This window comes from Narcine bancroftii, chromosome 1, assembly GCF_036971445.1.
Source record: "Narcine bancroftii isolate sNarBan1 chromosome 1, sNarBan1.hap1, whole genome shotgun sequence".
In the NCBI taxonomy this organism is placed as follows: domain Eukaryota; kingdom Metazoa; phylum Chordata; class Chondrichthyes; order Torpediniformes; family Narcinidae; genus Narcine; species Narcine bancroftii.
Window position 1 is genome coordinate 355,403,262 of NC_091469.1, and position 15,107 is coordinate 355,418,368.

Sequence of the window (15,107 nt, forward strand, 5' to 3'; positions counted from 1 at the left end):
CAAAACCCAGCAGCAATAGATATTCACCAAGACAAATAGTTACTTAAACAAAAAGTTGCTTTTAATTATCTTTAAACATGAAAACAGAATCACACTTTAACTTATCACTATTGACTTAACTAATCTAACTTAACCCCCTTCAAATTCTAAACGCACATGTGTGTAATGTGTGTGTAAGTTCAGAAAAGTTATTTGGTTCACAGTCCAATCGCACTTCTAATTCCTCCAAGTTCACTGGTTGCAGACAATTCTTATACTGTGCACAGAATTTAACATTTATAAAATTCACCAGGGTTTGGTGCTTGAAAGGTAAATGGTTACCATTCAGGAAGGTTCTTGTTGGTTTTTAGAGAGAGATTTGTTGTTCCAAGACATCCACAACTAATATACTTCCATCAGCCTCCCAGTGTCTTGCTGACGAAACTTGCCCCATCAGCATTCTCCAGATGATAACCTCTTCTTTCAGGTCACCACAGAGTTCCTTTTTGTTTCTCTTATTCCAAGTGAAACATAAGACTCTCCTTTTGCATGAACCACAAGGGCATTTGACCAGGCCATTTTCCAAATGGGGCTTTCAACAAGCTTGTCAGTTTGTCCTGTTCAGTCCCATCTGCCTCTGCTGGCTGTAGAAGTGATGTGTGTGTGTCTGTGTGTGTGTCTGTGTGTGTGTGTGTGTGTGTGTGTGTGTGTGTCTGCCTGTCTGTCTGTCTGCCTGTGTGTGTGTCTCTCTCTGTCTCAGAGAAAAACTCTTTGACTCTCTCTGCTTGCAAAACCACATGACCCTCTTAGAACATCCCCAGACAATCTGCGGCTCCAACAAGATCTTTCATCTTGCCTTTTGTAAACAACAATCTATTAGTGAAGTATCTTGAACACTCTTCAAAGCTCTTGCAAAAGCTGTGGAGCCATTATATCTAGCATGGGGCAGAGCTCCAGTATTTTAAATAAGATCTGTTTTAAAGTGTTTGTATGTAACCTACTCTAACAAACCTTTCCCAATTTATCTCCCAAAAACATATCTATATACTCTGTCACAACAGAAATTAAGACTAGGATTCAAAGCCTGCGCTGTCTGAAAGGAGTTTGTATGCTCTCCCTGTATCTGTGTGGGTTTCCCTTGGGTTCTCCTATTTCTTCCCACTGTTCAAAAAGGTACCAGGTGTTATAAGTTAATTGGGTGTATTGAGCGGCACGGTCATGAGCGAAAGAGCTTGTTACTGTGCTGTACATCTAAATTTTAAAAAATTTAATTTATACCCACCGCCTAATGTGTGAAAAATTTGCCCCTTGGATCCCATTTAAATCTTGCACCTCTCCCCTTAAAACTATGCCCTCTTGTTTTAGTCTCCCCTACCCTTGGAAAAAAGACTGTAACCATTCATCATATATCTAACCTTCATTATTTTATAAACCTCTATACTTCAGACTCTTTCACTCTATGGAAAACAGTCCCAGCCTATCCTGTCTCTCCTGTAACTTAACCAGAATTGGCAATATCCTTGTTAATCTTTTCTGCTTGCCCTCTAGTTTAATCACACCCTTCTTATAGAATGGCCCTGTCTCTCCCTTTCCTGTCTCCTTTCGCACAGACATCACAAGTTCTGCCTCTCCCCTTATCATATTCAATTAATACCTTTCTTTGGTCTGGATTACTCCCCCAGCCAGCATTGTCTGAATTCTGAGATTTACTGCTTCTGGCTCATTTTGTTTGTTCCTTGAAGAAGGGCTTAGGCCTGAAATGTCAGCAATATGTCTTTGATATTTTTATGGATGCTGAAAGACTAGCTGAGTTCCTCCAGCATTTTGGTGAGTTTTTAAACACAAATCTGCCAGGTTTTCAGAAATTTCTTCCTATACTTCTCATAATGTCCACACTTGGTCAGACCCTGAGAATTTTCCACCTTAATACGCTTTAAAACTGCCAACACCTTTTTTGTAATATCAATAGGTTTCAGTGTTCTCTTCCCTAAATCTTTTACTTTCATAACATCCTCCACCATAAATATGGACAAGGAGTATTCATTTAAGATTTTTCCCATTGCTCAATGTATCCCTTCCAAAATAAAGAGAACACTAGATATCTTTCAGTCTTCTGTTATCTATTCAGGGGCTAAAGATGACACAAAAATCTCCATTAATATCAACTTCTCTGGCTTTTGTTAAACCCCCCCCCCCCCCCCCCCGCCACATAAAACTCCACACATAAATGGCCACACTAATCATAGAGGGCACCAATTTTCTCCCTAGGTACCCTTTTACTCTTAATATACTTAAAGAATCTTAGCATTCCCATATATATTATCTGTTAGTTATCTCATGTCCTTTTTTTTTGTTCTCCTGGTTGCTCTCTTAAATATCCTCCTGCATTGCCTGTTCTCCACAAGGGATTTGTTTTATCCCATTGGCTACACCTTACAAACACCTCCTACTTTTCTCACCATAATCTCAATATCTCTTATCAGTCAAGGTTTTCCAGTTCTTTACTTTTACAAGAACATGTTGACCATGAGATTCAACAGTATGAATATATGGAAGTTGGCAGAAGGCGAAAAAGTAGGACCTCAAGAGTTTTAATCTGTGGATGACTCACAATTACATATCCTAGTGAGGATAAAAAGAACAGGAGAAAGAACTTCATGTTATTGGACCATTAGCATCTATTTCAGGGTAGATACCACCTGTAGAAGAGGGATGGGGTGTATGTGAACTGGAGTGGAACCAGAATATGAGAGGGGAACTAACATCCTGCTAAGGAGGTTTGCTGAAGCTACTCATGAGAGACTAAACTCATCAGGGAAGGGGTGTAACTCAGAGTTGTAGATGAGAAAGTTGAGGTAAATGTTGAAATTAAAGTGAGAAAGACCACGGGATAGGTAGTGAGCAAAGTCTGAAAGGATAAACTACATATATTTTAATAGAAGTCTGACAGGTAAGGAAGATTAACATGGAGAATTTAATATCCCAGTCCATATGCACAAGGGCTGGGATAATATAAATATACAGAAACATGGTTGAAAAATGGGCAAAACTGGTAGCCCAGTGTTTTTGGGTACAGTTGCTACAGTTATTATAGATGTGGAGGTAACAGAAGAGGGGTTGTGTTTTTTATTCAAGAGAACATTACAGCAATGCTGAGAGAAGATATTCCTAAGGGAATGTCTGGTGAGGCAAGATGGATAGAATTTAAAGTCAAGTTTATAATCATCTGATGTTCAAGTACAACCCGATGATGCAGACACGCAATCAGACATAGCACATATACAAACAAATAATACATATGCAGGCAAGTACTTTATCGATAAAAATAAATAAATATATATTGTTTTGTACAAATGAGAGTCTCGGATGGTTAGTGGGAGCAGTTCTTAGAATTTAGAAATAAGAAGGGGATGATCACTTTGAGGAGATTGTATGATAGGCCTCCTAAACGTCAGCAGAATTAGAGGACCAAATATCTAGGGAAATCACAGATAGGTAAGTATTCAAACCTTTTTATTTCTAATGCTATCAAGTGATCTAACATTCCAAAGACTTGCTTTGAGAGCCACTGAGTTGAATGACCTCATTTTACATCAGAAAGAGCTATGACTTTGATTTTGTAAAGCTGGCACAAAATTAATACATAATTATTAAGACATCAATTTTGGTGATATAAAATTTCTTCCCTTTAATTATTATTCCCATCTATTCATTTTGTTTCCCGATTGCCTTGGCTATTTTTGAATTTTAGGGTTACCAGATAGGATTGGACATTTTCATTTGTTCAGATTTCATGGCAGCTTCAAATCCAATTTAACATCAGTGGGTCTGGCTGCATATATTTTACTATTAAAGTCTCTTTAATTCTGGTTTTGTTCCTACTGAGTAGATTCTGGCAAAGAAAACTTAGAGAGGTCTTTGACAAAGTTACAAGAAACTATACAGAAGATCAAGTAGTTTTGCTTGATGATAAAGTATATGATCCACTTGTCTAATTTAAGCAATTCCAAACCACCTATTCAAACTAATACAGTTACTTCTATGGAAACAAAATGGAATTGGGAAGAGCACCAATATTTTTTAAACAACAATGAACACAATAAATCACAAAACAAAATATTTCATGAATTATTAAGATCTGAAATAAGTAGACATTTCATTTTGAGCTTCTCAGAAAACCAAGAAATAAAAAGCAACTAATGGGATGCCTTTGGGTAACCATTAGATTTGCCTAATTTATGCTCTTGGTTTGCTTTGCTTTTGACCTTGTGGAAAATGTTCAGCCACTAAATTCTACATTCCCCTGTGTACGTGACTATGTTCAGGAAAACAACCAATGGAGAAATGTATGTTGTTTTCAAAAATGTTTTGATTTTCATCTGAAGTCATTATCAAAATAAAAATTCCATTTGAAGCAGCAGAAAAATATATTGTTTTGTTTCCATTCAGAAGTAGGATTTGGCAGTTTTGTTCTTTAGTTATGTGTTTCACTGTTTTTGTTCTTATTGCTCCAAAAACCTTTTCCCAATACCAGAGTTGTACAAAATTATCTGTGCAAGGTCAAGGTTTAGAGGGGGTCTAAAGAAGATTTTGTTTTCCCTTTAGAGGGTGGTTTGAATCTTGATCACACTGCTTGATGGAGATAGAGATGTGCACAATTAAGAAATATGCAGACAAACAATTGAAATTGAACTGTCAAGATATGGAAGGCCAGAATGAAGTGCTCATGCTCAGATATTCAGGACATTGCCAGATACACCATCAGGACCTGATAACTTGCAAGGGTTCACCTTCTTGAAAGATATTTTGATATTGGCCTGAGACAGGTGTCACAAGGTAACCAGCTTCAGCAGGGATTCTCATTAGTATCATTAAATTCTCCTTTTCAAAGCAAGCAGCTCATCGAGGAGTGAAGACATTTAGGATGTCAGGCTTCGCCTTATATGATGTAATGGAGAGCAAGCCCTGCCATAGCTGGTGAGTATCTGATTCTGTTGCCTGCTTCTCTGCTGTTGGTTATACTATATTTGGAATATTTCAAGCAGTTTTGGGCCCCATATCTAATATTGACGTTTGAGATGGTTTAGATGGGGTTTGATAGAATGAGCCTGGAGATGAGAAGGTTAACATATGAGGAGCATTTTTTCACTCTGGGCCTGTACTCACTGGAAATTAGAAGGATGCTAAGGGGCTGGGTGTATCTCATCAAAACATACCAAATATTGAAAGGGCAAGATAGAGCGGACATGGAGAAGATATTTCCAGCAGTGGGAGAATCTTCAGTCTTCTGGTCTTATCATGGAAAATACTTAGTATCTTGAAAAATTAGGTCAGAATTCCTGTAACCAAGAATTCCTGACTGATCAACATGTCCTTTCTCCAATAATCAATGAGTTTTCAAAATGTTGTCTTGACCAGTGCTAATTGTTTATTTGTTAACAAATGTGATGGCATTGTGCAAGATGGCCTTAACCCTTAGCTTTGGTTTCTCAGTAATATGTACAGTAAAATATGATATGCTTTCTATATGTACACAAACTTTGCTGGCATAGAAGATATTTTAATATAAATTGGGTAAGTCCATTGAAATAACTCCATAAACACACATTTAAGATCTGTGATAAAATTAGAACATTGGCAGCAAATCACAAGTTACATTCACAATGAATGGTAATTTGAGTCAAGGAATAATTACAAACTTCAACTTAATAAATATCTGTTGTGACAATGAGCACTCATAGGAATTACACAATAAATTGGTGTCCACATGTGTGGTTGAACAGGGAAATATGAAGATGGTACTCGATTAACCCTACTTTTCACAATCAGTACTCATTGATAGATTCAGTACTAAAATATGTATACTATGTATAATTACTGAAATTACTCTCTGGTTATACAATAACCATACCAGAAAATATTAGCACTTATTGGCAATATATTTTAATAATGTGACAATAATAACAGCAATTTAATTATTATGGCTTAATAACTATGGAGCTGAAATTTTAATTGTTGGAAATATTTTAATTTATTTCAAGTCAAGTTGCTTTTATTTGTCATTCATACCATAAACCTTGCAGAGTACAGTGAAAACGAGATAGTGTTTCTCTGGACCATGGAGCTGGTTATTTACATGGATAAATTCCCTCAGAAACTTTTTTATAAATATCATGTTACATATGCTAGCCCTGAGTCCCCAGAGTTCAGAAATGTCAAGGCTTGTGAAAAAAAGAGGTCTCACAATTTGGTCATGAGGGCTTGAACGTTTCAATACTTCTTCCCGGATGGCAGGAGGGAAAACAGATTGTGGGAAGGTCGTGTGGAATGCTTCATGAGGTTTATGGCTTTCCGCAAACAACGGCCATTATAAATGTCCCTCGTGGCAGGGAGAGAGACCCTAATAATCTTCTCAGCAATCTTTACTATCTACTGCAGGGATTTCCGTTCTGAGATGGTACGGTTTCTGAACCAGGCAGTGATGCAGTTACATAGGATGCTCTCATACATCCCCTGTAGAATGTAGTGAGGGTAGAAATTGAACTTTCCTCAACCTCCGCAGGCGTTGTTGGGCCTTCTTGGCAATGGATCTGGTGTTTGGGACCCGAAGAGATCCTTCGCCAGGTGGACGCCAAGGAATTTGGTGCTCTTGCCTACCTTGAAAGTGGAGCCATTGATGGTCCCCCAGCCTCTCCTGAAGTCGACCATCATCTCCTTTGACTTGTTGACATTCAGGTGTAGGTTGTTGATTGTGTTGAATGCTAAGCTGAAGTCTGTGAACAGCATTCAAGCATATTTTCCAGGTGGGTGAGGGCTAAGTGGAGTGTGGTGGCAATGGCGGAAATTTAATTTCTCACTTAGTGGTACAGTGAACGCCACGCTGTTACAGCACCAGCGACCTGGGTTTGAATCCAACCATGTCTGATGTTCTCCCCGTGTCTGTGTGGGTTTCCTCCGGGTGCTCCAGTTTTATCTCACCTATCAAAACATACTGGGGGAAGTTGGTCAATTGGGTGTAATTGGGCAGGACAGGCTCATGGGCTGGAAGGGCCTGTTACCGAACTATATATCTAAATTTAAATTTAATATAAAGATCAGTGAAGATATAGGCTTTGATTTTTACATTTTTTTGTATTGAGTGTTTTGCTGCATATTTACTCTAATTAATCATGAGGAAAAGGTTTGCAAAGTCAACTGCACAATAAATGAAAATCAAACAGCAGGTGCTAGAAATCTAAAAAAATCATTAAATGCTGGAAACCCTCATCATATCACCCATCATCTGTGAAAAGAGAAACGCAGTTACCATTTCAGTTTGAAGCCCTGATCTGCTGAGAGTCACCTGCATTTTCCTTGTTTGGTTGTCAATCCAACAGCACTTGTCTGGCTGAAGAAACTTTATTTCTGAGTAGTGAACATTTTTGACGCAATTCCATGATCCACTTAGCTCAGAAATTATACCCTCTGTTGTTCTCCAAGTATTATTATATTCCTCAATCCTGTCCTTGTTTAGTATTAATCAGCTAATTTTACAGATGTTTAATTGCCATCATTTATCTGTTCAAAAAGTTCAGCAAATATTGAAATTAATAATTTAATGTCATATTTTTGAATTTGTTAACTATCTTTTATGCTAAGCCGTTCAATATAAGAAACAATAGATGTTAGTTATGAATATGCAGCACAACGTAGTCGAACCTAATCCAGAATAAATAAATTCAGGATTTCAGTGTTCTGCAAATACTTACCCTTCACTTTCAAGAATTGCACAACACCTACCACCCTAAATCTCTGAATGGCTTTGATTCAGAATTCTAAATAGACACATTTTGAAATTGTATGCTGCTGCAAAAGCACTTGCACACAAGTTGGAGATTAATGCTCCCCATAAAATTACATTCAGCATTCTTTAGAGCAAACTTTCCAAACTCAGAACTGCCCAGTGATCAGTAGTAAGTGAACATGGGTGCCATGTACTCTCTCAGCTCAGATGATTAATGTGACTTTACAAAATTCAGAACTGCCTCGGTGAACAGTAGAAAGCAACCACACAGAAATGTTGCAGAAATTTGGCTGGTTCTCAGAATCAGAACATTATTTATTGTCGTGAACAAGTCACGAAATTCATGTTTTGTGGCAGCGTCACAGTGTAAACATTCATATTATGAACCATCTTACAACACTAATATATATTTTAAAAAATTAAAATGGTAGTGCATGAAAAGTAAGGCAGCGTCTTTGGTTCATTGATCATTCAGGAATCTGATGATATCAGGGAAGAAGCTGTCCCTGTGCCACTGAGGACTTGTCTTTAGGCTCCTGAACCTCCTTCCCAATGGTAGCAGAGTGAAGAGGGCATGGCCTGGGTGGTGGGGGTCTTTGAGGATAGAGCGTCCATAGGAGATAAAGATATATTACCAATGTTTCAGGCCTCAGCCCTTCCTCAGGTATGAGTAAAAAAAGATGCATGTCTGTTGAATGGCTCAGAAAAAGGGAAGAATGGGAGGGGAAGGAATACTGACCAATTGATAAAAGGTGTTAATTGGATATGATTATAGATGTCAATGCTATCCAGTTGGAGAGTGCTCAAATGGAATATAAGGTGTTTTTCCTCCAATTTGCAAGTGGTCTTAGAGTTGCAATGCATGAGATCATGGACAGGTATGTCAGCAAGGGAATGGGGTGGGGAATTGAAATGGGTAGCCACTAGGAGATCCATGCAATTGTGGTGGACAAAGCTAATGTGCTCAATGAAGTGATCTCCCAGTCTGCATCCAGTCTCTCTGATGTAGAGGAGACAAGAATGGCAGCCCTGGATGCAGTAGATGACCCCTGCAGATTCACAAGTGAAATGTTGCTTCACTTGGAAGGACTGTTTGGGGCCCCAAATGGTGGTGAAGGAGGAGGTCTGGGTGCAAGTGAAGCCATCTCCTGCGGTCACAGGGGTTGGTACCAAAGGGATGATCAGTGGGAAGGGGTGAGAGTATGGGAAGTCATGGAGGGAAAGGGAAAAATGTGTCTGGTGGTGGGATCATATTGGAAGTGACAGAAATTGCAGAGCCTGGTGGGATGATAGGTGAGGATAAGGGAATCCCATCCTTGTTTCATCGAGGGGTAAAGGGGGCCAGGGCAGATGTATGGGTAATGGAGGACATGCAGGTGAGGACTGAGTTGACGGTGGTAGAAGAGAAGCCATGTTTTTTGAAGAAGGAGGATATCTTGGATGATTTGGAATGAAGATCTCATCCTGGGAGCAAATGCAACGGAGACAGAGGATTTGAGAGAATCCTTACTGGGGATGGGACGGGAAGAGGTGCTGTGGAGATAATTGCGGGCATTGGTGGGTTTGTAGCACATGTCTGAAGAAAGTTTGTGTCCATCTTGGGAGACAGAGAGATTCAGAAAGGGGAGAATGTAGCCAGAGATGGACCAAGTGAAATTTGAGGTCAGGATGGAAGATGGCAGCAATATGGATAAAGTTGATGAGCTATTCATGGATGCATCAGGCAGCACAAATGTTGTCAGTTGGTGTACCAGTTAGCACAATGCCTTTACAGCGCCAGTGATCAGGACTGGACCATGGTTCGAACCCTGCGTTGTTTGTAAGGAGTTTGTACATTTTCCTCATGTCTGCATGGGTTTTCTCCTGGAGCTCTGGTTTCCTCCCACCGTTAAAAACGGACTGGAGGTCTAGGTTAAGGGATATAAATTGGGCGGCACAGACTTGAGGGCCAAAATGGCCTGTTACCATGCTGTACATCAAAATTTAAAAAAATTTAATTTAATGTAGCAGAGGAAGAGTTGAGGACCTTTGCCTGTGTAGGCTTGTGGCATGGATTGGGATCCATGCAGGTACTTATGGCTACCCCCTTTGACTTGGGGAAAGTGGGATGAGTCAAAGGAGGTTATTGAGGGTGAGAACAAGTTCTACCAGGCGGAAGAGGGTGGTGGTGGAGGAGGCTGGTTGGGTGTCTTCTGCCAGGCAAAGGAATTAAATGAGAGTTGCAAGGTAAGCTTATACATGGAGTGGGAGGTACCTGAAATGTGCTGCTGGAGAAGTGGTGGAAGCAGAAATGATAGCAATGCTTAAGATGCATTAAAACAGGGACACGAAGAGGCAGGGAATGAATTGTTGAGTTTTTGAGCTACGCAGCATAGTTAGTACATGCTGACAAAGTTGCCTATTTAAACTCATCCCATTTTCCTGTGCTTGGTCTCTATCTCTCTAACCTTTTCCTATCCATGTCCAAATATTTTTTAAATGTCCAAATTCTATATGCCTCGACCACTTCTGCAGATTTTCCTGTGTTTTCACCACTGTCTGTGTGATAGGCTTCCCCCCACTAAGTCCTTTGAAATCTTGTCTCCTCTCACCTTAAACCTATTGCTTCTAGTTTTAGACCCTCCAATCTCAGGAAATTACTGAAAAAAAATCATCTTATCTGTGTCCTTCATTATTTTGTAAGGTTCTTTATTACTTCTTATGCTCTAGGGTAAAGAAATTCAAGCCTATCCAACCTCTTCTTAGAACTCAAGCCCTCCAGTTCTGGTAACATCCTCCTGAATCTTTTGTGTAACCCTTTTAAGTTTAATGACATCTTTCTGTAGCAAGATGACTAGAACTGCACACAGTATTCCAAAAGAGGTCTTACCAACAACCTGTCCAGCTGTAACATGACATCCCAACTCATGTATTCAGTGGCCCTGAATGATGAGGGATATGAGCCAAATACCTTTTTCACCACTCTGTCTACTCTTGTCGCCTATGTCTTTTTCTTCTTTGGCTTGGCTTCGCAGACGAAGATTTATGGAGGGGTATGTCCACGTCTGCTGCAGGCTCGTTGGTGACTGACAAGTCCGATGCGGGATGGGCAGACACGGTTGCAGCGGTTGCAAGGGAAAATTGGTTGGTTGGGGTTAGGTGTTGGGTTTTTCCTCCTTTGACTTTTGTCAGTGAGGTGGGCTCTGCGGTTTTTTTCAAAGGAGGTTGCTGCCCGCCGAACTGTGAGGCGCCAACTTGCACGGTTGGAGGCGATATCAGCCCACTGGCGGTGGTCAATGTGGCAGGCACCAAGAGATTTCTTTAAGCAGTCCTTGTACCTCTTCTTTGGTGCACCTCTGTCTCGGTGGCCAGTGGAGAGCTTGCCATAGAACACGATCTTGGGAAGGCGATGGTCCTCCATTCTGAAGACGTGACCCACCCAACGCAGTTGGGTCTTGGGCTAAAGGGTCTGTTCCTGTGCTGTACTCTTCAATGTTCTATGATAGAGAGATTACAAATTCTTGGAGTTTTAAACTTGATCTAAATTGGGGGTGGGGGAGGGGGAGGGGAAAAGTGCACATGCACTCACACACTATGACTAGTGGTCAGAATTCCTATTTTATTGTCAAGTAATTGTCTGTAAAATATGGTATTCACAGTCTTTACAAACTTTAAAAAATGCAGAAATCTAACAATGCGCTGCAGCAAATTACTTGCTGGTATGTATATTAGAGTCTTTTTAACCATATTCACTGCTTCCCTGGAAACACACAAAAAAGATTCCAAGTAATTATTAGTTGTTAAAAATAGCTTTTACATTGTACTGCCACATCTTGACTAATGCTGAATTAACTCTAGGCAACTGCCTTGGGTATTGGTTGATGGTGAATCATGGAAAAGAATTAATAACATTTCTTACAGAATTAACATAATAAAATTATAAATTGCTTGGCAAAATACTTTCTCAGATTAAAGAATGGTTTGCCCCCTTTTAAGTTTCTCCATTTATTCCCCCCCCCCCCCCCCCCCCCACCCGACCGTCTTGGGTCAGCCAGAAATAATAACTGTGCTTCTGGTCGACTGTCAGTCAGTCCTACACTTTGCTGCTGCTGTAGACCATCTCCCGTGCAATGCCTGACAAACAGGACTAAGTGAACTTGCAATTTTGAAAGATTGCCTAACTAAAGGTCACAACAAAATAAGTCACAAGCATTGATCCAGTCACTAATGAAATTATGTAAAGTACATAAAATAATAGTGCACAGTTTAGACAAGAAGAATACAAGTTTTGACATTCCTCATAGCCAGGAAGGTAAAGATGCAATTGATTAGTCTCTAAATATGGGTTCCAACACAGAAAATTACCTTCAGAAGTAGAACATTCTCATTCGAGTTAAAAATTATTTAAGCCCGAGTCCAGAGATCTTCAGAATGGAAACGGTACTTCATTGTGAAAACTGCAACCTTTATTACGATGAATTAATCTCATATACCTCATGCATTTAAGTTGTTAGAAATAAAGGGGAAAAGATGAAGTTGGGAATGTAGTTCTTAAATTGGATAGTGCCCGTAAAGGTGTTCATTAAACCTGGTTTATGTTAGACATTCCCTGCTTCTTCATTCCATTGAGGATGCTCATCACTCATTCTCAAGTAAGGCCATGACATTGATCCTTAGTATTGAGGTAAACAAGAAATCTGCAGATGATGGGGGCTTGTGCAATACACAAAAGTGTCACAAAAAGCATTGTCTTGTGTGAGGAGGTGGCTAATTAGACCAATATTGCTTGAAAATTCCTTTCCCACAGCTAATAGAGGTGTCAGGATAATGTAGTATTGGAGATTTTTGAGATTCTCTCTTCATTCCTCCATTTGAGTTTCCTCATATTAATGAGCACCACTTTTAATGTGGGTACACGAAACAGAAGAAATATCTGCCTGTTCTGCCCAGTGGTGCGTGTCAATGTTGAAACTCTTCAGGATGTTCTGATATAGTCTTTGATTCTCTTTTTCTTTTCAACACATCTTCTCTCCTTGTATAGCTCTGCATAAAGTAACTGTTTCAATATTGTTATCTGGTGTTCTTCTGCCCGTCTGATCTGTCAATCTTTCAAGTCTCCAAATATTAGGGAGGTTTGTCTGGGACAGAATCTGTCCCGGAGTCTTTCCATCTTATGTGAGGTATTCTGCAACAGGTTATGTGGAAGTGAGTAAGCTGTCTGGCACATTTGCTCTGCACTTTCCATGTCTCACAAGCAATGGGTAAACTTTAGCAAACATCTACAGATGCATAGTGGAAACTGCTAACTGGCTGCATCATGGCCTGATATGGGGACCTCTAAAAAGAAAGCCTTGCAAAAGGACAATACATCACAGGAAAAACTCTTCTCATCTTTGAGAATATCAACATGGAACTCTGCCATCGGAGAGCAGCAGCAATTTTCAAGGATTCACACCACCAAAGACATGTTTTGTTCTGAGGTACAAAGAGGTACAGGTGCCTCCACATTCAGGAACAGTTGCTTCACCTCAACCATCAGACGCCTAAACAACAAACTCAATTAGAGCTCATTTAGGACTCTTACTTGGCACCTTATTTATTACAGTGTAGCAGTGCTATGGGGGCACTACAAATTGCAGGAGGCATTGAACCAGCCATGTGTCGTCAGTGCGTGACGACGTCAGCTCATGTCGAGTGCTTGATTCTGGCTTCTAAAAGGTGGAGCGGGTGATGAAGAGTAAATCTGTTTGATTCCCTCTAGAAATATCTTGAGTGGTTATTTTGTTGTGTCTATTGTGATTCCAGTGGCCACAATTGGTGACCCCGACAAGTTCAATAACGTATTTTTGGACAAACATGGACTGCACCCTTTGCTGTGAAGCTACTATCTTTCTGGACAGCTGAGCCTGAGCTGTGGTTCCAACAGACTGAAGCACAATTTCACCTTCACAAAGTCGAATTGGACACCACTCGTTATTACCATCTTGTCAGTGCCCTGGACCAGGCTGTTGCTAAAGAGGGTTGGCGACTTCCAACGGGATCCACCACATACCAGCAAGAAAGACGCTTTAAAAGCACTTTTATTACATGTTTATGGTATGTCCCGTAGGTAAAGGGCAGCCAAACCATTACATTTCAATGGGTTGGGAGACTGCTCCCCATCAGAACTAATGCATGAAATGCTGTTCCTATCAGCTGGCAAAAGGCCCAATATGTTATTCGAGCAGATCTTTTTAGAGCAAATGCCAGATGATATTGGGCTCTTGTTATCTAAGTGTTCATTTGAGGACCCAAGGGTGGAAGCGGAGGAAGCAGATTGGGAAAGCCCTGTGATGCAGCATTTTTGAAAATTAGAACATTTTCTGAGGCAGAAAGCTTGAGTGATTTGAGAGCCAGCAGAAGAGCTGACCCATTTGAAGTCAATGTAATTGGAAACTATAGAACCAGAAAATAATGACAGCACAGAAACAGGCCCTTTGGCTGCTTTAGTCTGTGCTGAACTATTATTCTGCCTCGACCCACTGACCTACACCCAGTCCATAGCCCTCTATACCCCTCCAATCCATGTACCTGTCCAAATTCTTCTTCAATGTTGAAATTGAGTCTTCATTTACTATTTCAACTGGCAGCTCATTCTACACTCCCACCACTCTTTGTGAGAAGTTCCCGCAAATGTTTCACCCAAAAACTTTTCCCCTTTTAACCTTAAGAAATGTCCTCTGGTTTGTATCTCACCTACCCTCAGTGTAAAAACCCTACCTACATTTATTGATCTATACCCCTCAATTTTAAATACCTCTCTAAAATCTCCCCTCTCTCGAGGATCATTTGAACTTTATTCTGGAAATTTGTGACAAATGTAAAGGAATGTTTCAGACAGGAAATAATTAATTTGTTCTTTTTGAACTATTGAAGATGTTTGAAAATCTGTTTGAATCCTAGTATTACACAAAATGAGATAGTATACTTTCAAATATACATTATCAATGCATATATTACATAGTGTAATGAAATTAATTGCAAAACAAGAGAGGAGTACACACACACACTTTTAATAGCTTACAATCAATAGTCCTCAGGCGAATCTGAGGTAAGGTGGGAAAACCAGATTTATAATTGGGTAGGTGATGGTGGAGCCAGGGGAGGAGCCAGCCATCTGAACAATACATAGACAGTGAATTCCAGTTCAATGCATTCACCCCTTCCTTCAGAATTGAGCCAGAGGGTGAAAAACAGAGACCATTCATTTTAAAAAAAACTAATAATTTACAAATATTTACAAGTTAAGTCTGTCAGGATGTCTGGTAATTCTGGTCGAGTGCCACAGTACTGGAGGATTTTGAGCTTCTTGAACCTCCTGGACCAC

General features: G+C 40.0%; 1 long non-coding RNA gene across 2 annotated transcripts in view; it reads left to right on the forward strand.

Annotated features, from left to right (window-relative positions):
- The window catches only part of LOC138749841 (uncharacterized), a 90,652-nt gene that overhangs the window by 31,270 nt on the left and 44,275 nt on the right, over positions 1–15,107 (forward strand). Inside the window, exon 4 of one of the 2 annotated variants that reach the window (XR_011348890.1) lies at positions 4,871–4,956. The exons of the other annotated variant lie outside the window; for it this stretch is intronic. This is a non-coding gene — a long non-coding RNA (uncharacterized lncRNA). The remainder of the gene's footprint in view (positions 1–4,870; positions 4,957–15,107) is intronic. 2 annotated transcript variants of the gene reach the window in all.